At 38.4% G+C, this 25941-nt stretch overlaps 1 pseudogene; it reads left to right on the top strand.

Moving 5' to 3' along the window:
- The first annotated feature begins 4804 nt into the window (after positions 1–4804).
- Positions 4805–8904, top strand: LOC104557866 (elongation factor 2-like; annotated as a pseudogene).
- The last annotated feature ends 17037 nt before the right edge of the window (positions 8905–25941 follow it).

Below are 25941 nucleotides of genomic sequence, written 5' to 3' on the forward strand. Positions count from 1 at the left end.
GAGTGAAGGAAAGGATCCTCAGTGAATCTATATCCCACCAGCCTGAAAACATCTCACATAGAAGTATCTTGGCTTTGTTGTTACTAAGGAGATATTATCTAATAAATTTTTTTTTAAATCTCTACAGTTTATCTCAGGAGAAAGATCAGGTGCTGCTTTGCTCTCCAGCTTTATTTGAATAGTTGAGGTAAAATAATCAGCCTTTTTAATTTAACTATGAAACGGCAAATCTGTGCTTGCTGAAGGAAGAAAGAAATGCTGGCACTACTGTTTGAATTCATAATAATTCTTCACCTTATGTTATTTGGCTGTCAGCCACTCAAGAGCACCTCCTATGCTACAGTCTGGTGTCTATCCAGAAAAGGTGATTTCCTTCAGAAACCTTTAAACGGAAATTGAGGAACTTAAAAACTCTGTGAATAGCATTAGGCTTGGAGAGACATCTCTGTTTCTTGCCAGGCATCATCACTGAGGTGGGTGGAAAGACCACTTTATGATTTTTAATTTTAATTCAAATGGAACAGTGGAAGAAGCTGCCCTTAGTTCTCTCTTCCCAACCTAGAAGTGAGCAGCACAGCAAGTGAAACTTAATGAGATTGCTACACTGCCAATTGGCAGCAGACCCAGGAGCAGACTTATGCAATTAGTAAAGTTTCTTCTGACTCATCTCCTCATCTCTCTTGTACTCAGCACCTGATGTCTCTAGTTTTGTATGTTACTGCAACCACAAGGCCCGTCTGGGTTCATCTGCTGAACTAGACAGACTGAGGAGGAGTCCTGGTGTGTTCTCTACCAAAGAAGTGACTCAATGTCTTGTGCAAAAGTCAGTGAAAAATTTAATTTTTCCCTCTTTATTGGGAGTAGTGGTGCTACTTGGCATATATCCTTCTATGTGTGTTCAAATGGCTGGGTAGATGTTAAGTCTCACAGGTGAGTGAGGTCCCACGGGACAGTAGATAAATCTTCATCTTGTCTTGTGGCAACAACAGACCCAAGTCCTTGTCATGGAGGGCATAGAACTGTCAGAGGGAGGTTTAGGAGTTATCTTCCTGTCTCTGGGTCCACAGTTAAACATGAATGCTATTACTGAATGAGTCTATTGTCAAACTACAAAGATCTGAGAAAACAATGAAGGGCATCCTGAAGATACTACCGTGAGTTAGGGACTATGCTTGGGAAATTCTAGTTTGTTTTCATACAATTTATCATCATTAGAATAAACAGTTTTATTTGTGATTTACACTAAACTATATCTTTTTTGATCCTACAGTAGTCAACAAAAGTTTTATTTACTTAGCTTTCTAGATCAAATGCCTATGTTCCCTGTGTCATCCTTACAAATGTGTTGCATGGAACGGATTAGCAAGAACCAGAAAACAAAGTATGCAAAAAATAGCTTGAATAGCTGAGTGGGGCCGGGAGATAAAAATTAAAGGGCACTCAAGAAATTGTTTGCTTATGTTTAACAGAATGTCCCTTATCTGGGTGCTTCACAAACCAGACCAAACTCGGAATGGACCAGAAGACAGTATTGTCCATGTTCAATTAAAGAAGGACTTGTTTACAAAGATGAGTTATTCTCAGGAAGCTGCCAAATGGTTTGATTAAAAATGCATTAAGTGGTCCAAATTGCCAGGACTTTTGAACTTCCCTTGAAAAAATGAAGGAGCCATTTAGGTTCTCTCAAGAACTCTCCTTGCCTTGAGTCTTTAAATTTGCTTTCAATCCATGTCCAGACCCTTGGAAAGGGCAAAGGAACCAATGTTGTTTATATAAATCATGTGTTCAGGTTTTCAAGAAGTGCCTGTGTATGAGTATGAGAGGTACCTTGTAAGAAGATCTTGATCTCTTGAAAAGGGGAAATCTGTTCCTGGGCCACATTTGTAGTGTAAGTGGCACTTTGGGGTGTATGAGGAACCAGAAAAGCCTCATCAGCAGTTTTATGTATCTGTATGAAAAAAACAGTTTATGAGCAACTGATTATATCAGAAGTTGGGCACAGTCAGATGAAATAAAAGTCACTGATTATTTTTTTTAGGTGTTTTTAGAGCTAGTATGAAGCTGATCTTGATTCATCCAAAACCAGTTCAACTACTCATGGGCTGGGATTTCCTTTGGATTTTTTTCATTCTCTTTGAGAGTTCTCTGCACACAGCTACATCTGCATAAAATGTGTCATTATTGTATTAAATGTTTAATATATACAAACTACATATGAAAAGAGGACTTGAACCGTGTAACTTCCACTCTAAGTAACCTCTAGGCACTGAGCAGTGCCTGCAAGCTATAGTTACTAAACTGGAAGAAATATATTTGGCTTCACGTCTCACCTCTTATCAAAGCAGTAGGAATTTAAAGGCCATTCCATTACTGTTTTCAAGGTCCAGTAGACATGCAGTAAGAAAGAAGATAACTTTTTTAAAACAATCTAATTCTCCACCTGATTGCTCTTCTTGCTTGATTTGTGCACACAGCATAACATTATTAAGGGTAATCAGTACTGCCATCATTATTCAGGCGAAGAAAGGCTACTGCACTATTGAACAGCTCTTCACATTTGATTCATGTGGAATGATGTAGCTCATAGAGCATCACTGGTATTTAAATACACTGGGGAAAAGCTCAGGACAAAATCATTAGGATTTGACAGAATACACATGTATTAATTACAAGGGATGATACATATTAGCCATGGGCATCACCTTCACTAGAAAACAGTGCCTTGTGTCAGGATCTAATTTTCCTGTAACTGATACTGTATGTGCCTGATATATGCCAAAATAGGTATTGATTGAACATGTAAAAGTGAGATGAAATAGCAAAATAAATCTCTTGGGAACGAAGGACCATATGGAAAACCTGTAAGTAATGTAGCTTACTTTTTATATGATGTTTTCTTTCTGCATTGAGAATGCTAGAACACACAACAGAAAACATAGGAACATAACACAAACAGACTAGGTCACAGAATCACAGAATCTTAATGGCTAGAAGGGATCTTAGATCATCCAGTCCAACACCTCTGGCAGAGCAGAGTAGGCACCTAGAGTAGGTCACGCAGGAAGTCATCATGCGGGTTTTGAATGTCCCCAGAGGAGACTCCACAACCCATCTGGGCAGCCTGTTCCAGTGTTCCCTCACCCTTGCAGTGAAGAAATTCTTCCTTATATTTCTTTGGAACCTCTTATGTTGCAGCTTAAACCCATTTCCCCTTGTCCTATCATTGGACATCACTGAGAAGAGTCTGACTCCATCCTCCTGACATCTGCCCTTTATGTATCTGTAAACATGAATGAGGTCACCCCTTAGTCTCCTCTGCTCCAAGCTAAAGACCCGCAACTCCCTCAGCCTTTCATCACAAGGGAGATGCTCCACTCCATCATCTTTGTGGCCCTGTCAAAAAGGCCTGCTTTTCATTTGAAGCTTTACAAGATTCTATCCTTCAAACTGCCACAGTATTACTATAATATTTAATATTGAAAACAAACCTAGGAAACTGTAGAAAATGAATTATTGTTTTCTTGTTCATCTGAAGAGTCACTTTGTTCTGTATTTTCATAAAATTTTGGGAGTTTAATTTTTGTTAGTCACAAAATCCATCAGTAGGATTGCAGCCAGGCTCTTATCAATGATGTCCAATGATAGGACAAGGGACAATGAGTACAAGCTGGAACATAAGAGATTCCAAAGAAACACAAGAAAAACTTCTTCACTGTGAGGGTGATGGAGCACTGGAACAGGCTGCACAGATGAATTGTTGAGTCTTCTTCTCTGGGGACACTCAAAACTCACCTGGATGAGTTCCTGTGTGACCTACTCCAGGTGATCCTGCTCTGGCAAGGAGGTTGGACTGGATGATCTTTTGAAGTCCCTTCCAGCTCTTGAAATTCTGTGATTCTGTTAAACTGAAAAGCCATTTTAACTGTAAAATGTTTTGGTAAAAAGGAAATAGAATTAATTTTTACCTATATTGTATGTAAGTGAGAGACTGAAAGCTGTAAACTAAATAGAAATACGATATTTGCCCAAATACAGGCTTCTCATCTATCCTGTTGAGCCTGTGATAAGAGCTTAACTGTATGATGCAAGCTGTGGCCGTCCAGCAAACCTTACACCTAGATAAAAAAGATTGAGGATCATTATTTACTGGCATTATCAAAGCAATGCAGACTTACATTCAGGCCTCTTTACTGTTGGTGTTTGATGTAGCAAAGATTTTGAAACTGTTGAATTTGATGAGTCTAAAATTTGTTTTAAGGCAAAAAAAGAAATCACACAGTTGTAATTGTGAGAAGAGGTTGAAATTAATACAAAATGCAAGATAACATGATGCTCGAGCAGACTCGATAAGCTAATGCAGTCCTCAGTTTACTTTAGAGTGTTATGCAGATAGCCAACAGAGTCTGCTTTCCCCATCTCTGCTTGAACATAACTTTTCTGATTTTGAGATTTACAGTCTTCTCTGACTCTGAAGGGCTGCTACAGACAAACTAATTCATACAATATCCTTTCTTGGTGACATATTTCTGTGACTTTCTTTGCTTTAGGTACTTCAATTTAATGTGCTGTTAATAAAAGTGGAGATTTCTCCTGTAACCTTTTTCTTTCAAAGGTATTCAGATTCTTAGCAGGACTTATGCTATGCTTTATTGTAACGGGGAATTAGTTCTCTGTAAGTCTTGACCCAAAGTGTGCTGAACTCAGTGGGAATACTTCTATTGCCTTTGGTGTGCTTAGGATGAGCACCTGTGACTGCAAAGTACCTTGAACATGTAGTAGTCTGACTTCATGGCAGCCCTAAGAGATGGATATCACTACCTCTGTTACTGATAAGGAAATAGGAATCTGGAGAGCTTACGTGAGTTGCTTAAGATAATAAAACAACCCTGTGGACAGGCTGAGAGGTAAATACCTGTCTTCAGCTCTGTCTTATCTGGAAGGTCCATCTGCCCCCTTGGAATCACACTGGCAATTATTAACTTCTTTCCATATCTTCACAAATCAAAATAATCTCCCCTATAACCTCTACCTGCATATCCATACTGCATGTTCATCAGATCTCAAAGTTCTATCTGGAGAAACACCTGCCTATCTGAGTGCCTGGGGAACTTCCATCCCTTCCTAATCTCCCAGTTGTGTGAGGATTGATTGAGGCAGGGAAGAAGGATGGTTTACTGAGATGCTGGGTCAAAATGTGTCTGTTTGCAAGCAGACATGCTAAACACTACTGTAGTTGCCCTGTACTGTTAACGGTACACAGCAGAGGGCATTAGTGTTATTAGTACTACAGAGCTTATCTGTTGAAATTGAGGTTCAAATATAAACCTTGGACAGAAAGTCCATGAACAATATGATTGTTGGATGGCTGTTCATAAATACAATATCTCTCTATTGTAAATCGCAAGATCAGACAAAAGTGCATCTCCCTAGGGAGAGACAAACAAGCAATTTGGATCTGTGTGAAAGAAGGTTTTATAAGAGTTACTTGGGTTATACAATGTTTATTTATTGCAGACAAATATGGTCAGATTATACACCTGCTTCCAGAACAATCTTGAGATGCACTATGAAGTGTCAGGGCACGACTTACAGATCATAACATTGTCAGCGTGTTTTATGTGTGCCAGAAATCCTTCCTGATTAGTCTGGACTTTTCTGTATGAGCTCCTGATGTAAGCATTGAAGTCAAGTAAAGAGCAGTTAATGCACTAGTCCCAGTGCCTGTAGTGCTAGGATGGATTTTTACTTTTTTTTTTTTTAAAAAAAAACAAGCATCAAGATTGAATGACTGGGGGAAAAAAGAGAATACTCTTCCAATACACTATTCCTTACAAGCTGCAGTATCCCTGCATGAAACAAAAATCAATATGCCCATCAAACTGAGACATGAGTTTGATAGTGTTATTAAAAGAATGAGGAAAAAGAACCCTGAATTCCTTATATTTTTGCAATTACTCAGTAAGACACTTGATCAGTGTCTCTGTAAGCAGAAAGATTGTACGGTGTCATTTTAGTCTGCCATGTTCATTGCTCAGCTGTGCCTGGTAATTTAGAGTAGCAAAATGGGCAGATCTCTCTCGATCTTTGTTCAGCTGCTTTGTCCACAGTGGTTCCTTCTCTGAGCTGAGATGGTGTGACTGCCCATGGAGGCACAGCCTTGATGCTTCTACTAGGCTGTGTTTTCTGGGTTTAGGGACCAGAGTGTCAAGGGCTTTGGTGTTATGAAGGGGTTTAAATTTCCTCTTCTCAGGGAATGAGCTGGGCCTCTGTGTCATTTACCCCTGGGATCTGATTTTGAGTTTCTCTCTAAACTGGATACCTGACCTGAGTCCTGGATTATCCAGGTCAAAGACAGATTTCTGACAAGTCTGCAAGTTTGACTCCAAACACAGAATCTCAAGGACTGGAAGAGCCTGCTGAACTTCACAGTAGACCAGATATGGGCCATCATGGACAAAAAGACCATCATGAGAAACACATCTGTGATTGCTCATGTTGATCACAGCAAATCAACCTTGACTGATTCTCTGGTATGCAAAGTTGGTACCATTACCTCTGCCTGTGCAGGGGGAGACCAGTTTCACCAACACAAGGAAAGATGAGGAATAGTGCATAGCCATCAAATCAACAGCTATTTCCCTCTTTTATGAACTCTCTGAAAAGGATCTGGCCTTCATCAAGCATAGCAAGGATGATTACCTTTTCTTGATCAATCTGATTGACTCTCCTGGGCATGTGAACTTCTCTTCAGAGGTCACTGCTGCTCTTTGTGTCACTGATAGTGCCTTGATAGTTGTAGACTGTGTCTCTGGTGTGTGTAAGCAGACTGTGGTGCATCAGGCCATTGTTGAGAGGATGAAGCCTGTCCTGATGATGAACAAGATGGACCGAGTGCTACTGGAGCTTAAGATGGAGCCAGAAGAACTATACCAGTCCTTACAGCTTATTGTAGAAAACATGAATGTCTTTATCTTCACATGTGGAGAGGAAGAAAGTGACCCCATGGGAAATATAATTGATCTGGTGCTTGGTACTGTTGACTTTGGGTCTGTCCTGCATGGCTGGGCTTTCACTCTGAAACAGTTTGCTGAAATGTGTGTTGCAAAGATCACTGCCAAGGGCAAAGTCCAACTGAATTAATCTGAGCGTCTCAAGGAAGTAGAAGACATGATGAGGAAGCTTTGGAGAGACAGGTATTTTGATCCTGCTTCTGGAAAGTTCAGCAAATCTGCTACCAGTCCTGATGGAAAGAGTGTTAGGAAGAGATTAACTCTTCTCTGTATCTTATTTTCTGGAAGAATCTGCAATGTGCAGGCTCCTGGGGGGAGTCAATTCTGTTTAATACTTCTTATTTGTCTCTGTTCTTCCTGAGGAATGAGACGTCTGTATAGTAAAAGGATTATAACATCAAGCTCCATGCAAAACAAGGCCTTCACGGTACTATGTATGATATAAACATGGTAAGAAACATCTTATCCCTGTAGTGGTTACAGCCTTCATAGCAACAGAAAAAATGATGATGAAGGAGTAAGACAGGCACTAAAAATGACCGGACTTCATGCAAAAGGTCTCTCTCCATGGTAGCACAAATTTTCAAGGTCAAAGTCTAGGGGTTTAGTGTTAAGACAATAATTAATCCCACTGAATTTGTCTGTACATCATTCTGTAGAGAGCTACTGCTCACCTTGGTGTGTTGGAAAGAAAAGAATGTTTTATGAAAGCAGTCTGAGCTAGAATCTCAATTACTCTTTGGGAAAACCATTTCTGGGGTCCATGATTATCTTTTTTTCCCCCTTTCCTCAAACATAGTACCCTCATCTCTCTATTTTCTCCTTCTTTCTCAACAAAAACCCTCTCATTAACACCTTAATCAACGTGGCAATGCCTAGGGAAATGCTCCCAAGACCTCATAAATGTGTTCAAAGTGTTTTGCTGCACTGTTTTGCTTCCTACAGCACAGTTTAACATCCTTTTCAGTATTTCTGTCCAAAGTAATGAGGTTGAAGAAGGGTGGAGGTGGATGGATTCATCAAAGTTTAAAAAGAAGAAGCTGAAATATGAATATAATAGGAAACAGTAGTTTTAGAGACAATCACAAGGTAGTGTGTTAGGAGACTGAAGTGATGTGCCCAATGGGAACAATCTGAACTTATTTGTTAAAGTTCATACTACTCTATTTGGACATCAGCTGTCTCCAAAGGCAAGCACACCAGCTGATTATCTGGTATAAATCTGCATAATTTGCCATTATACATAATGTAGTTAATTTACTTCAGGCTAAAACTTTCAATCTATTCACATTAACACATTTTACAAAGAACAGGAGAAGGGCACTCAGCTGACACACACACATCCCTTCCACAGCTCTGGGTTCCTGTGCCTCTGGGCTAGCAAGCTGGAGCTATCAAAGTGTCCTGGGGATGTGGGGTAGTATTTAACATACATCCGAAGCATCTGCTATTGCTTTGAGGTTTCCAGGTAGAATTTTACTATGGTGTGCAACCTTTTAAATTCTAGCTTGAGTCTGTGAATGCAGACGGGGTTTTAACAAGAGAATTAACAGAGCTACATCTCTAGTCCTGCTTTGTAGCCCTCATCTTTATGTGAGCTACTTCCAAATTTATTAGCAACTCCACTTAAAACTGCTACCAATGTAATGCTTGAAAGGCAATAATACCTGTAACTGTTTTTGAAGACTGAGTTCATTTTATATAGTGTCTGCATCTCATTCATCTCACTGAAAAGACTTCTAATAGTACTGCAAATTAAGCTGCTTGATTGTGGATAGAGATATCTTCATATTCTATAAATGCATATTCTATATTGAAGAGTGAATTCATATTTCACTCTCCCTAGGATGAAGATAATGTGTCAGAGCTCACAGGTTTCGTGTCAGCTGGCTGACCCCAGGCTGAGCAGAACATCAAAACTCCCCTGGGTGTGCTAATTAATAGTACCCCAGAGGATGAGGAGGAAGGTGAATACAGATGATGGCACCTTGAAAACGCACTGTTAGCTTCTCATAACACTCATTGTAAGATATTGATACCTTCTGAAGGCTGAGTCTGTCATAAGACATCATAGTACCAGTAAAAGTAATGGAAAATATATTGCCTGGGTACAGTATGAGACTAATATGTTTTGCTCAGGTCTAATTTCTGGACTGGTTTGGATGGTGAAATACTGGGTAAAATCTCCACCTTAAGATTATCCAGTGTTTGGATGAGGTTTATGGAAGCTGTGGCTTGGGTGTATTTTTTTATAATTTCCCCACTTCTGTCATAACTTTGTGTATACTCTTCCAATCATCTCACGTATCTGACAAATATCTTAGATTCCAATTTCAAATTCCATCTCTACAAGTACTCATTTATAATTACTCAGTCTTATGAAAGCATGAGGGAGAAAAATACTTCTTTTGGATTAACAACAGTTACTATATCTGTTAGCAAGAATAGAGAATCCATGATAATAGGTAAGGATTAAGTTTGACTTAGGTCAAAACCAGAGACAAAAAAAAGCCTGTCTGCCCACAGAAATTTGTCCCCTTTTCTGGCAGGGGTAAACAGACTTCTCCAGTAGAGATTTTTGGAACAGGAAGCAGAAAAATTGAAAGAAAAATAAAAAAAATATATAAAGCTCAATAGAACCATGGAAACAAACATATATACATTCATTTATATATACACACAGACAGAGACACCTGTATTCAGTTAACACCAACCAGAGAGCCACTCATTTGTGATTAAAAGTTTACCTAAGCATAAGGAATTATAAATTCATTATTCTTTCTCTTTTTCATGCTAGTCTTTTGGATCTCTTCAACAAGTTGGAATAAGTTTATCGTTCAAAAAGTTCAGTATTTGACCTGGAAATGTGTGAAGGAAAAAGCAAAGCCAAAACCTTTTTTCACAAAGTTTTTATTTTGACTAACAACTTCTGGGAAGGGGGAAAAACATTCTTGGAAGAAGTATTCAAACCTACTGTAGTTCCAAAAACTCTTCTCAGCTCTTCTCTCAAACTCCAGTATGTGAGTGGTATTCTTCCACAATATAAAGCAGCTGGGATTTTTATTTTAAATATTTTTAACATGTATATATTTTTATTTTTAATATGTTTCTGAATGCTTTCTAAATGATTTCTCATGATCCCTAGTATTTTCCATGGGTGACATTTTAAAATCCAGGACACTTTGTAAATTCTGATACAATTGTGATGCTGACAACACAGCGGCTAAGAACAGTAAGGTCTGTTCGTATTTGCTGTTACTGAGAATGTAATACAATACTGCACTTCATAATTCATACTAAATAGGCATCCATTCAGAAAGTAGAAGATATGCAAAATATTTAGATCCTCACTTTAAATCAGTTTCTAAAGTTCTGGTATTAGGATCCATCATCAACAAGCCCAGGTTTAATCATCAAGAAGGTTTAGGAGCCAAGCTCCAGCCTAAGTGTGAAGAAAATGGTATTAATTATACCGAAGATATTGACAACCACTGTGTTCGAATTTTCATGTAGCCTAATCTTTCAAGGTCAGTAAAATTAACTTGACAGTTGAATTAGATTTGCCTTAAAAATAGCTAGGTGGAGTAGAAAACATAGGAAGAAGGAACGGTTTGAAAAGCAACCTACAGAATAGGCAGGACCACTGATTTAACATGCTAGACTAGAAATGGTTAAGACTGGAAATGGACAGACTGTACCATGATTAACATCTGTCCTGTAGAATACATTTTCTTCCATCTGTAACCATGGTATTTTTTTCATTTTGGTTTTGTTTTCTTTTATGTTTGTTTATTTTACCTTATTGCCTTGTGTAGACCTATGGTCCATCAGGGATGTGGTAGGGCTCAGGAGATAATGATTGCATTCCTGGCTTTCTCTGAGCTTTCAGTGAGACCTTTAGTATGTGATTTTGTATGTCCAGTTCCTGAATGCAATCAAAATGAAATTTCTCTGCCTCATCAGGATATTGTAAAGCTAAAATGTATCTAATAGCTTTGAGATGGTCAAGCATTTGAGATGATCAGGCATTTGGGTGATAGCCATGCTCAGAGCTATACAAATCTCAGCTACCTCAATTCACCCTTCCTGAAATGTAATTCAACTGACTGAATTTTGAAGTTTTATTGAATCATGATGCAATAAGGGAAGAGTGGATCACTAGTACTTTTTTCCCCTCATGGATGTTTCTGCCTGAGAAATTCACCTACCATAACAACGGCTAAAATAGTTACCTTGTTTCAATCAGTGCAAAATAAAACAGAGGTCCCTACCCTTTTTACTATATCTTCTTGGTGAAGGAAGGGAGATTTGCATTTTTATATCCTTTTCTTGCAATCCTTTGATTTGAGATCAAGATTACTTATTAGATATACCCTGGCTTGTATCATCAAATATCTCTGGTCTAGGATTAAATCTGATAAAGTCATACAATAAAAGGAAAAAAAACCCCACCAAACCCTTAAATAATTTAAACTCATTATTCTACTAATCCTTCCATTCTCTTAGGCTCCCTGGAGGTGTATTAAGAGGTAATTGAAAACAATTTGCTACACTGAAAAGACATTTGAGACTAATATAGTCAGCCCTTGGTAACTCTCCACTTTGCTGTCTGTTTAATAATAAGGGACAAGAGCTCAATTAGAAGGGAAAAAAGAAAAAAAAAAAAAACAAACCAAACAAAACCAAACCACCTAGAAATAATAATGTACATTTACTGTAAATACATACTAAAGAGACTTCACAGTGTCGTCTTCATTATAATGAGACTCTACCAAGCATTTAGAAGAATACAGATAGGATGAGAGAGAGTGGTGTCCGATGCTTGATGCAGATGCCCTGTGGATGCAGTCTCCAGCTCTGTTGCCTTGTGCTCAACCTATGGGATTCTACATCTAATTTCCATTCTATGGAAAGTCCTGTTGCTGAGCATAAGTTAATTATTTCTTTTAAACCACTCTGAGGTCCTTGATAATGTTTCTGTAGGAGTTGAAGATATTATTATTGCTCCAAAATCCTAGAGCAGGAGAGGTGTTTAAATGTCAGTTCTGATAGGTTGTGCTTTGGTACAGGATTGAACTATGCCTGTAAAGCACTTGCTTGAGGACAGTATAAAGCTTCAATTACAGAAGGAGAATTTAAGGAGGAATTATTTTAGCTTTTACTCCCAGTTAATAGTAAACTTGACAGTTGTCAGGCTGTGTTTAGAGATGGGTGGTCTTTAGAGCATCATTGGATGCCATGGTGTGTAAGAACTGCGATTCTTCCAGTTCCAGTGAATTTCTGATTCAAAGAGGTGACTTCATCCTACCTATAAATTTATTGCCTTCATTGTGCTGCCTCTGACAGCTCACAAATGAAGTTTGATCCAAGACACTTGAGCTGCTTATTGTTTTGAAAGCAATACTTACAGTCAATAAAGCTTTTCTATTTTTTAAAGTTCTGAGCTCAGGCACCAAACAAGGAGTCAGTGATTAGAGAGCCTTTGTTTCTAGATCATATGACTTTAAACCTTGCCTGGGAGAGTGGCCTTAAAAAAAAAAAAAGTAAAATTTTTGTAGTTGAAAGGCTGGTTTACACAAAACAGAGCACTCTGGCTTTGCTTCAGTCCTGGGACATCACCACACCTGGAATCTGTGAGCTCACAAACCTACAAGCACTAGAAGACTTTTCAGGTGCAAATCTCCTCTGTCTTCCCAAAGTGGCCAGTTAGCTCAGCAAAGCAGCAAAGAGTAGGGAGTAATTTGTCTCTTTGCACATCCTTTTGTCATCATCACTAAATGAGATAGGTTTTAAAACTATGAGTGTTGCATAGGTTAAACCAGCTGAGTTATATACAATGATAGGCCTGGAAATTCATTTACTTTGAATGTTTCTTGTGTCTCTTCTTATTTACAGATGTCAATATATTAAATTATTACCATATATTAAAACAGGATTATTATGAGCATTCACAATGATTGACCATCTCCCTGAAATTATGTGAAGCTCCCAAAATGTGACTTACATTTTGAAGAAAAAGCTTGGTTCCTTAATGTGTAGATATACAGTGGTATGAGAAATGAAGTTTCTTGTTCAAATACTCTTGGAAGACTGGAGTGGCTCCCAATTCAAGCTGGAGTTGTGCCATTTCACTTACCTGTATTCCATCCTGGCTTAGAAATACGGAGCAGACCCTGATCATCACTCCATGAAGCTTCCTGACTCCATGTAGCTCCATGCCCACTGGTTTCCACTTGTATTACTTCTGCTTTACCCACCTTGTGCCTTGCAGCAAGGGAAGGAAAACAGACCAGGAAGATTTGATTCTGCCTTGGCACTTGCACTGTTGTTTCTCACTGCAAGGAGAGGACTTGTAACCAGCCGTGTTGAGCTGATGAGCAGAAATATCTATAGGGGAAAGAGAGGATTTACATATAGCTTGTCAATGACCAGAAAACAGGGCCTAGGAAGTGCTTTCCGTTCACTTTCCATAATGATGAATTTCCTGTTGTACTCAAAGTTGTTAGACTACCTACCTGAAACTCTTTAGTGCATTCAGAGTTTCATTCATACAACTTTCCATTGTAATGAAGAGTATACAGCACAGTGTAAGCCCCTAGCATGTCACAGCTCCACCCAGTTCTGTGTAAGACCTCTGAGGCATTCACAGCAGCTGTTTCTTTTGAAAAGTATTTAAATACTATTTGTTTCAAATATAGTAGCTGTTATATAGGAAAGATCTTAGTCTTTGCAATTCATCTACTCTCTGTAAGCTCTCCATCTCCTAATAACATTACGCACAATAACAATCAAGGAGCTCTCATTTTGGAAGAACAGACTCACATAATACAATACTTTCATTCCTGCTCTGAATTCAATGGCATTAACAAGTTTTATGCCACTTGAGGACCTACTCTCCACATCATAATGCTGATGAAGGCTGTTCATATTTCTCTACTGCAATTTCAACAACTGTAAAAAAGAAGCTGGTAATAATAATAATATTGACTTATGTACCTTAGAGGGATTTTGTGGGGATCAGTAGTGTTTGGAATGTGCTCTGAAATTGATGCTCTAAGGGCTGTTAGGAAGCTACCTTCCTGACAGCTTGACACATTTTCAGACAGTAGCAATGCAGCTGTGTTAAGGCATTGAGCAAGCAACCCCATATAAAACATCTAAATAATAGAAGTTACCAAAAATAACTTCTAAAACTCTTCTTTTTTTAATGCACTGAAAAGTGGAGAACCATTTTATGTGTCTAAATACATCATTAATTCGAAATGTACTGGAGAATTGCTGTGAGATCAGCCTCACTGCTGTCAATGCTGACTACACATAGTAACAGTAGTGCTGAGACCCTGGCAGACACTCCTCTTCAGAAAGTGATGGGCCCAATTCAACTTTCTTGCATTTGTGTAAATCTATAGTAGCAATATGAAACTGAAGAAAAATAGTCTGCTTCACATTTAGTGAGACTGAGATATTAACTAGATTCTTTAATAAGGTTTGCAGAAGTTAGATAATAATTTACGTGCCCAGGTTCACAGCTAGTGAGGAACTTCCCTCCTAAGACAGGGAAAATGGCAGGGAATTGAAAATTTGTGACATCCAAACAATACCAGATGACTGAGTTTACAGTTATTAGGAAAGAGCTAATCCATGTCATTGTCCAGTAGCTTGAAATTTCCTCTAACCATGCAGTTCTGACAGTCATTCCAAAATTTGCACGCAGTTCCCATCAAAGTAAAAAGAAAGTTTAAGTTCTACAGCAGTTATTCTAAGTTTATCTGACAACTTGAAGGTTACTCATAGTTGTTTAGAATTGAGATTAAAAAAAAATCAGTTGTTTCACTTTTACTGCTCTTAATTTCTTTATAATTCTAAAATACATTTGTAAATATAGTTGCTCTACTACTCTGAGTTTGAAAATGCAGCAGAAAATAAGAGGTGTAAAATTTTTACAGTTTCTGACCTAGCTACTCTGAGTTGAAGTATCAAGTAAACAAGAATCTTCTTTCCTGTGAGGGTGAGGGAGCCCTGGCACAGGCTGTCCAGGCAGGCTGTGGAGTCTCCTTCTCTGGAGGTTTTCAAAATCTGCCTGGTTGTGTTCCTGTGTGACCTGATCAAAGTGAATCTGCTTCAGCAGAGGCTGGACTAGATAATCTCTAGAAGTTCCTTCCAACTCCAACCATTCTGTGATTCTGTAAAACAATGGGAGCTTATGAAACAGTTAATTATCAAAAAGATGTTATTTAAGAACTCTTCCATCCCCCTACTCCCTCCCAGCTTTGGATAAAACCCAATTAGCTCCGATATAATCCCAGAATTTTATAACCTCAGCTACTTTTATTTGTACTTGGGCTAGGCAGCCCAGGAACAGATCTGTAATTGGTTGATGCCAATTCCTCAGTGTCTCATCTCTTCCTCACACTAAGCTGGTATCTGATGCTGGGGAAAGAAAAATCCTATGTATATACTTATATATAAAACATTTTGCCATAGATATCTATGATTTTTTTTTCACCTCTTCATTGATTCCATTAGATCTACTCCAGAGATGACTGTCAAACTCTTAAAATGATATATTTCTTTCATGGAGAACTGTGCTGCTCATTACATTTCTTTCACAGACGGAAGCTGGCTAGAAGCCACTGTTTCACAGGCCTTGTGCTTCTGGAGATGTGAGCTGTTCTGTGGAGGATATGGTACAGTGTAGGTGGTCTCTGATAACGGACGTTTTGGCAAGCTGCATGAGGTGCTTTACTTACTCAGTTAGAGATTTTCACTTTAATAATATACTCTTATAACACTCTGCCGGATGCTCACAAAGCTAACATGCCAAAATATTATCTAGTGTAGGGAATAGCTGTAACCTTCTGCTCTGTTTCATGAGCATACTATAAGTCAAGTCCATATAATGCATTACCTTCCCAGCAGTTTCTGAATGTGCTTCTGGCACCTGACTATCTGTGAGAATCTGAGACCTGGCTGCCCCATAAGTATAGTCATGCAGGATATACTTTTAAGCTCATTCAGGAGCTAAAATTTGAGTACCTTGGAGCAATAGAATTTTTTTGTCAATATGCCATGTTGCTTTGGGTTTCTGCTCAAGGAGGACCTTGTCTCTTGCCCCTAGGACTGGTGTCTTGAAGACAGTGCTGTTTGGCTTTGTAGGTATATTGCAAAACTCTGCAAGAATTCTTGTGAGATTGATGTCAAGGTCAGAAAATGGTACTTTTGTCTTTTGAAGTTTATTCCTAGTAGGCAACTGAAGACATTACTGGGTAAAAGGTATGTATGAACAAGGTATGTATGCAAGAAACTCAAATGCATTCAATGGTTTTCTAACTTTACAGAAGTCAGCAATGTTGTGGGTTTTTTCAGTAACTTCTCTTTTAAATGTATGAATAAAATATCATAGAGGTAGTCCTGGAAAGATAAACCGAAAACCTTTATCTGTGGAGTTAAAAACTTTTAGACTGTGATTGGTTTAGTAAACACAGCTTTTCCAAAGAATGAATTTTGTCTTTAAAGTCTTAAAGAATATTATTAGTTGTTCTTTGATTGCAAATTAAATACAATTAGAATTTTGTTTTGACATCAGTATATTTAATCTTTTCCTTTCAATAGAGTGACTGCATGTACTGCTTCAAATTTCTTTGTGGTGTTTGAAATGCAAAAAATGCTTATTATTCATTTTTGTAGTGATATTGTATGGATCTCAAGTCTAAAGATAAAAAAGACAGACACCAGTATTGTCATGGTATTTAATGAGAATCAGATCACGCAACTCTTCTTCTCCTAAGAAAGCTAAATTAGGAATAATTAAGAGCATAAATGATGAAAAGCAAAAATTAGATCAGTGAACACTGCCTGTTTTGAAACCTGAGCTAAGAATGTTTTTGCTATTTTAAATAGAAATATTGTGCGGATAAATCTCTATCATACTGAAATAGAGCTCATTGTTATTTACGTTGGGAAATAGCTGTGCTTTAGCAGTAGGAATGGACCTGATGACCTTTATTAATAGGTTTTATAAAGTAATGATTTAAATCAGAGCATCCAAATTAATGTCTTTTGTAGGGAGACACAATTCCAGGAAAAGAGACCCCTTGCCCATCCCATAAGTTTTCTGTTTATTTATCTTGTGGTTCCAAATAGTAAATTATAACCTTTGATGTAAAACACAAGTTAACAGTGTAAGACAGAAGTTTTTATCTAGTATGTAGAAAATCTGGAATTGTGATGTGTTACAGCTAAGATTGGCTGCAAACTAAGAACAAAAGTTGTGTACTACAAGTGAAATGTCTGATTGAGTTTACTGGCAGAGCTACTTTTGGTTTCAGTGAAATTTATCTGTCAGTAGGGATCAATGAATCCTGTTTCTATCATCATATTTTATTATTGTAGGATAAAAGCCTGCACATTAGTAATTAATCATAAAATCACAAAATCACAGAATTATAGGGGTTGGAAGGGACCTCTAGAGATCATCCAGTCCAATCCTCTGCTAAAGCAGGTCCACCTCAATCACGTCACACAGGAACGTGTCCAGGCAGGTTTTGAAAACCTCCAGAGAAGGAGACTCCACAACCTGCCTGGGCAGCCTGTGCCAGGGCTCCCTCACCCTCACAGGAAAGAAGTTTTCCAACATGTTTAAGATGAACTTTTTGTGTTCCAGCTTATGTCTGTTACCCCTTATCCTGTTACTAGTATGATACTAGCAGTTTATGCAGATAGAGAGATTTTAGACATTATGGAAGACACTGATGATATTAAGTATCCAAGCTCAGAGCTGTGAATGAAGTCCCAATGCACAACAAATGGTATCATATTAATATTTTTTCTTGTATCCCCTAACTTTGTATCATGTTGGTTCTAACTTTGCATTTCAAAAGTAGGGGCCCTGTTTAGATAGTTGTTGATGTGTTTTTTTTTTTTCAAAGTGCCATGTACAGATGGAAATGAAGACAACTTTCTTGGTTTTGTTGACATTCCCTTCATTTATTTGATATGCTGTAAAATCTCAGTGACCTATTGCCTCTCATGACTGTCTACATTGATGAGAAATTTGGTGTAACAGGACTGCTTCACTGAACAGAAAGACCATGCCTTTAGGTAATATGAAGGTCATGAAGTATAGATCAGATGAAAATTTATCTGGTGCACTGGACCAAACATCCTCACTGTCTCAAATGTTTCAGCTGTTAGGATTAATTATTTGCATCTCTATCAGATTTGGAGGCATCTGATAGACCTTTTAGTTCATTTTCTTCATTTTCACCAAATAAGCTTTGTAAATGTTGTCTGTGCATGGTGAATGGGTACACTGAGAAGAGTCAAAAAAATGCCCTGAACCATAATGCTAATACTAATGTAGGTACAGTCTATTATTGCTTTGCTTGTCTACATGGAATATAAACTGACAGTAGGAAATGCCAACTGCACAGCAGCTTAAGCCTTTTAATGAATTCTCTGTAGATGCCGAAGAGCCGAAGGGATACTTGTGATAAGAACTGTTCCTAACAGCTAAGGAGCTTCTGATCTCTACTGATAATACAGAGGGAAATAGCTATATTGTTTTTCACTAGTTCGCTGAGCCGTTCAACCCTCTGTTCATCTGTGCTCCCAATAAAATAATAATAAAGAAATAAAAGTAAGATGTTACTACAGGTTTAATTAAAGTTTTGAGCTAATTTCACAGCACAGCTTTGGGTTCTGATAACAACAGACCTAGTCTAATTACTATCATATCAGGTAGCTTGCTTTACATCTAATTACTTCCCTTGAGTCTGACAAGACCTTGACTTGGAAAGTCAATCCTGTTTCCAATAGAATATGATTTTGTTTTAAATAAGAGAAGAAAGGTAAATAAAGACTCCTTCCCTACAGGTACATGCTTACCTAGCCCTTGTGCCTTCATTGTGCTCTGAAGCTTCCTGTAATTTCGATTGAAGATGTTAAGCATATGACTTCACATACTCATGTCTATTTAAACTCATTTCTTCCCGACTTTTACACAAGGTTTATGGGAAGATGACCTGAGTAGACAGATCAAAAAGAAGTAGTAATGATGAACAGTGTATCAATTAAGACAGTGAGAAGAGGGATGATAGGTTCTGTTAACTTTAATGCTGGTTCAAAAATTCCTGCTCATATTTGCTAACCAGGACAGAAATGAAATATTCTTGACTGAAAGCATAAAATGAAGGCTTTAAGAAATGCAAACATTAGGTTCAGCATCTTCTGTGCTACTTTCTTCTGGTAAGCAAGAATGATGGAGTTGTCTGCTGCTTGAACATCTAGAAAGCTTTATTAATTCACACATCCATCTGGGGTTGCAGCTATTCTGAAAAAGGATCTGAACCTGTGTGAAACAGCATTAAAGCAGAGGAGAAAGCTTTAGCATTGATCAATAGTGTTTGGAAGCACAGGGACTTATAAGTGCTGAAGGCAACCACTTATTTTCCCTATCCTGTAGAATGTTGGGCTTGTACAAAGAATGTTTATTTAGCCATTGAGAGTAAGAGTGTCAGGAATGATGCGTAGTAGGGCTGCACATAAAACACAGTTAGATCAAAAGAAAAAATTCCATTATTTTAAAGGGCTTTGGATCAAGTTCAAGCTCACTGTGTCATTGCATTTGAACTGTAAGCTTTTGCAATAATTAATTATTAGACCTCAGAAACAAGTATATTGTATGGAAAAACTTTAAAATATCTCTATACTTCAGTGACATCTGTTAATATTTTTGCTGTGGAGAAACTGGAAAAAACTTTTTTTTTCCTTTCCTTTTCTGGTAATGCTACTAGGTGGACTTGATCTTCATAAAATACTCAATGCTGTGCTCATGGAAAATACAATTGTGATCAACTTTTGGCTTGGTATACAATGAGTTACAGGTATGAAAGAGAAAGTCAACTGTAATCTTATAGCTGTCACTAAAATGTGAGTATTTACTCTTTTTTTACATTGTGGCAAGCCAGTAAGCAATTACTCCTTGAGACGCACAGTCTGAGGGCAGACCATCTTTATACCACTTTAAAATCAGTAGCAATACATTGAGCTCCTGTTAGGCTCTCTGAACACAAATGTCTTTGTAATAAACTTCCTTTCCTTCTTCCCAATCACATTGTTTCAGATCAAACACATGCTTTAAAACTGTTTCTTTTTAGCTTGGAGGGAGAAAGCAGTATATATGCTAAAAATACAGTGCAGAAAAAGCTGAATAATTAGGTAACGAAAAGCTCTTTTTAGCACTTTGTGAAGTTTATTATTCAGTGCATTATTCAGAAGAGAGAAAAGGCTTAACAACATAGCTTTGCATAGGAGCACATGCATGCATAGGTTATGCTCATGTGGAGATGGAAACCTTGGATTCACTGGAAGATGCCCAGTTTGAACCGTGCTGCCACAGAGGATCATCCAGTAAGCAAACTACTTCCTGGGACTGGGAAGCAGGCCCACCACCTCAGCGAGGGAGCAGGTCATCTAGAGGGGCAACTGGAGGTGGCTTCATTCACAGACATCAAGCACCTCCCTGGAACCAGGCTGAGGATGGGCTCGGACATCAGCACACAACTGGATATCGGGCTCGGTCCTGTCCCAGGGGAACAGACAGCCCTCACTGAGCCCCACCAGCAGTGCTGTCCGGAGGAGCTCTCCCCATAGCCACCAGCAAATCAGCTCAATGTTGGTCCTGAGCCCAGGCCAACAAATTCCCAGGATGGAGAGCAGGGATGTGCTCAGGACTGTGACAAGATGCTTCATTCATGCTAAATAATTTTCTGAGTGGCCTATTTGGTGCCAGGGGAATAAGTCATTTTTTAATCTTGCTATGGATTTGTAGAAGAGAGAGCTCAGCAGCCTGTAAGCAAGTTAGGAAAAATGTAAATTAAAATGAAGACTAAGGAGAAGATCTTAAGGACAAAAGAAGTGGGGATACTGAAAAAACATTTTATCTTGGTACAAAGCGGACACAGTGGCAAATTCAGAAAATATTCATTGGTGTTTGTGCTGTCACAGTGAGCCTCTGGTCTTTAGGTCAGGCTCTATGTTAAAATTGTGCATGTTGAGCACTGAGGTCAATTACTATGAAAAAAGCTCTTTTTGGTCCTAGAGGTGAAGACACATCTTTCTATTAGCCTCTTGTCTTAGAGTTATTTTTTTAAAAGTTACCCTTTAATATTGCTGAAAAGGTGAAAAGCACCCAAAGCAACCTAGATATCTGAATTAGCCTCACCACAGATAGACCTGCTGAAATATGGTTGTCACTGACTTCACTGGTCAAAAGTGCATACCTGGCTGTTCAGACAGGAACAACACGGGTTGGTGGGGAGGGCAATAAAAACATCTGTGTTTCCACTGTAGCTCTGGGTTTTCTAGGAGCTGTTCAGCAGGTCACTTGGCCTTCTGTTTCATATTTTTCATGTTGCTGGTATTGATTAACTGGTTAACCAGGTAATATCAATACTGTTGTTTGTAAAAGTAATGTATTACTTTATTGGCAATGCCTATTGCTATAGACAATTCAGTAGATCATTTCTGTGATAACCTTTCCTTTGATCCATCACATCTTGATTACTTTATCTGATTAGAAAGTAATTAAAATAAACAGATGCCTTTTACTTGTGTCTATGTAATAAACCTGAATTCATAAATGTCATTGCATCATTAATGATCCTCCTTCGTAATATAGTAGCTGACTTGGCTGAAATGCTGAAAGAAGTCACAATGCAAACAGAAATGCAGGTTAAGATGGTCATTAGCAGACAATGATTAGAAACACTATTTGCTTGAAATAAAGACAGGTCCCTCCCTAGAAATGAAACTCGACATGTACTTTCAGGTGGGCAATTTCAATTTAGCCGTGGAACAAAGAACTAGCTAAAAGCACCCTTGCCTAATACAAAAATAAAATTTAAAACTTTGTAACGCCTTATTTTTTATGTGATTTACAAAAAAGCAGCCACTAGGGCATCTACCATAACTAGTAAAGGTTAGCGAGGAACCTGTAAAAGGTTTGGATTATCGACACTGATGTTGCAATGCTTTTCTTTAACATAACATGACAACTTACTTGTCTACATAAAGAATCATATTCTAAAATGGTTGAATGCAAAGGAAAGATAATTAAGATTAGATCCCTTGTGGAAATTGAACAACAAAAATAAACAAAAAAACCTCACCAAAGATGGACTATTGTTCTTTCCTTGGAGCAGCTCCTTGAAGGCAGATAAGACAGTCAGAAACTAACTTCTGAGCAATATCTCCAGGCTACTTAATGAGAAAGATCTTTTAAAATTCTTCCAGCTGCATTCAGGTACTAATAGAGAGATAACTTTCTTTTTAACCTAGGGAAAGTCCTTTTTCACAGAAAATATGTTCTTGTTATGTGATCAGAACTATCTTGCTGTGTAATACATCACAGACTACTTGAAAGTAAAATATTTTCAACCAAATGCAATAATTAGAAAAGTAGTTTGTGAAGCCCAACACTGTGCTACTGGTGCAATGTAAAGTGGCAGAGAACCGCAGTATGCCTGTTCCTATAGAAGATACACACATTCTGGCAGAGGGATCAGACTAGATGATCTTTCAAGGTCCCTTCCATCCCATAAGATTCTGTGAGGGCTTTGTCTCATGCAAAAACCAGTGGTTTTACTGTGTGCTTTATTCAGGCCTGTAATTCACCACTATGGAAATTTCCTGTCTCTCACAAAGCTATTATAAACTGAAGATTGTACTTGAATTTTTCGTCTTGGAAGATTATTTCAAGAGATTTGTTCTAAATTCATTGGCTTTGTTGGCATTTGTGGCATTTTTTCATTCTGACTGTTTTGCTGAGTGTTCCTTTACAAGAACATTCCATGCTCTACATTTTTAGAAAATATTCCTTGCAGGTCATGTTCTTAGCATTGTCATCAACAATGTTGCTATGTAATAAGGCTAGAAAATTGTGGTGAGAGGATATCAGAGTCTGTGCCATGGATCAAAGTATAGTGAAATACAGATGTCCTTGGATGTAAATGCTACCTTCACTTACAAGAACTGTTTTCCTAAATTAAATCCTTGTTGAACCAAATGCATTATTTTAGTGTAGTGTCCTGGTTTAGGCTCATCAGGGAAGGAAGACTGAAGAGGTTGAGAATTGCCCAAGGTCAGGGAGAGCTTAATTGCCGCTTAAGGATCAGGACAAAACAGACCAGGCTACTTGGTTTGGGGAAGAAAACAGAAAATCATTTAATGCAACATCAACTAAAACATACCCCCAAAACCCAAAACATAACCAAAATAAAACAACACAGAGTAATACAACTATGAAGAGTCCGACCAGCCTTTTTAAGAACACCTTCTTGCCACACCTCCCCTCTTCCCGGGCTCAGAGCCCTGATCCCAGTGTTTTTAGTTGGATCCCCCTTGAACGGTTTGGGGGGGGGGGAGATGCAGGGAGTGGGGGTTTCAGTTAGTCTGTTCCCGATAGCTTCTGCTGTTTGTCCCTCCTCAGGACAGGTGGACTCCGCACCAGTCCTCCCTGCAAGTCCGTGGGGTACCTCACACACACGGCAGCCCTGCACGGGCTGCTCCGACGCGCACATATCCCAAAGGCTGCAGCTCCTCTCTGCCTCTCGTGTGGGGCTGCTCTGCGGCGTGCAGGCTCTCCAGCACGGCCTGGGCCATGGCCGTCTCCCCACACAGTCCCTCGCCCGTCCGGGCTCACTCACACGGAGCTGCTGGTAACTCTCGGTCCTGCCATGGGTCTCCATAGGTTGCAGGGGCACAGCTTGTATTCTCGCCACGGCTTGCAGAGGGGTCTCTGGTCTAGTGCTTCTCCTTCCTTCCTCCTTCTCTGGCTGAAGGGTCCGCGTGGTCACCTCCACCTTATATCACTCAAACACCTTCTCCCAGCACTTCAAATTCCCGTCCCTTAAATAGTGATGGCAGAGGCGCCAGATTGGCCCAGCCGGGCTGGAGGTGGGTGTGAACCCAAGAGCCGGGAGGGGGGGAGAGTTCGCAAATTCTTTACCGGGTCTTCACTGTAACCCGCTCCCCCTGTTACTAAGCCAAAAGCTGCTACAGAACATGTAGGCATTTATAGAGGTGTGTGCTTGATTCAGGGTATGATGTGATATAAAATTGTTCTTATGAGGAAATAAAATCAATTGAACAATGTAAACTTATGCATTAAGTCTGATCTTGTTAATGAAAAAAATTTCTGTGTGCACCACAGATAATACTTTTTATAACTTAGAACTTTAGCAGACATGTATGAAGAGAACTTGAAATCAATGTACTTATCCTGATTTATACGAGGCTGAGGCCGTAATTCTAATATCTGCAAGCAATTTTTGTAGACTTTTGATGGATGTATTTTGGAGGATGTGAAGACCTTGACACACATGTTAATTTAGTAATGCTCACCTTTGAATGTATGAACAAATAAATTAACATGCCATGTAAGAAGACAATTTCCTATTTTTAAAGAAATGCAGCAATGTAGATATGAAGTTTCATGGAAAGCTATCACCAGAATATAGATACATCCCTGATTTTGATTCGATCAGAAAATCTCTCCCTGAAGTTTTTTCAACATGAAGAAACTTCGCTGGTATTGAAAATGAATGACAGCAAGGACATTCATGGTCCTCTCACAGATGACTTAAATTTCCTTGAATGACACACTAAACCTCCACATCCTTTGTTTCTCAAGAGACTCTTGTTGCAACATACTGGCTATCATTGCTGGACACCATGAATTTCCCATCAAAAGCAATTTTTCTAATGAAGATTTCATGCAAATGGCTGATGAGCATTTAATGGTGCCTGTTGGGTTAATAAATAAAGACTGCTGTACAATTGTGATAGCTGGGAATTATCTTAAGCAATGGAGAAAAAAAACATTATCCTTACCTTCCCATTGCCAATTATGAGTTGTGTATTTAAGTAACTCTAGCATAATTAGAAAGTAGGGTAGAGGAATATGGAAGTTGTTATCATGTTGTTCCCAGGAGCATATACTTTGCTTGCAAGTTGTGCAAAAGAGCCCAAGTGTGTAGACTGCAGTAGACTTGTCTTCTGAAGAGCAGTATCTACAAGTAGTTAAATGATCTGTGACAGTCATTTCACTACTCTTAACTTTTTGTCATAGGACTCTGACATAATCAAGAAAATGTACTAGAATTTTTCTAAAGCCATGTATTTCTTGATCATAGCTTCAGTTTCTCATCAGTGACACAGAGAAAATATTAAATGCAGAGCAAATAAAGCATAGTTGAGAGATTCTGTTAAGTGATAAATTCAGCAACTTTCTTAATATGGAATACGATACAATGTGACCTGGATTTTCATAATATGCCTCAAATTTTACATTCAGATAAGGAGGTCTAATTGGTGGTGTCACTGAATTAAAGTAGCACTGTCGATCAGATAGTGTTAACTGTTGTCAAGAAAAATAAATTTACAGTGGGAAACACTAGATAGTAACTGTACTTTACATTAGAGTCCTGTTTTTTCACTGTGTACACTTCATGATACAGATCGCTTTAACTACACACCTCCTTGTCCTTCAGAATTGTCCAGGAGTACTGGCAGGAATATATGTCTCGGTTGATATTGAAATTAAACTGATGATTATTGTCACATTTCATTAAAGCTGCAGATTTACTACTGCCATCAGAACCACATGGGAAACAGATTTTTTTTTTTTTCATTAAATATCTAAGCTTTTATAGTCCTGGTCAGCCATTAAATAAATTGCTAATATCTGAAGATACTAGACTTGATTCCTTGATTCATGACTGTATATAAATTCTTTTTTACTATTCTGGTGAAGGAAGTTAAAATTAAGTACAAGTTGCAACTGTGCCTTTTAAGATCCCTTTATGCATAAAGGATAGAATGATTACTTGTGTAAAAGAGACACAGCTTTCTTACCTTTATCTGTGTGGGG

This window comes from Colius striatus, chromosome 2, assembly GCF_028858725.1.
Source record: "Colius striatus isolate bColStr4 chromosome 2, bColStr4.1.hap1, whole genome shotgun sequence".
NCBI classification, from domain to species: Eukaryota; Metazoa; Chordata; class Aves; order Coliiformes; family Coliidae; genus Colius; species Colius striatus.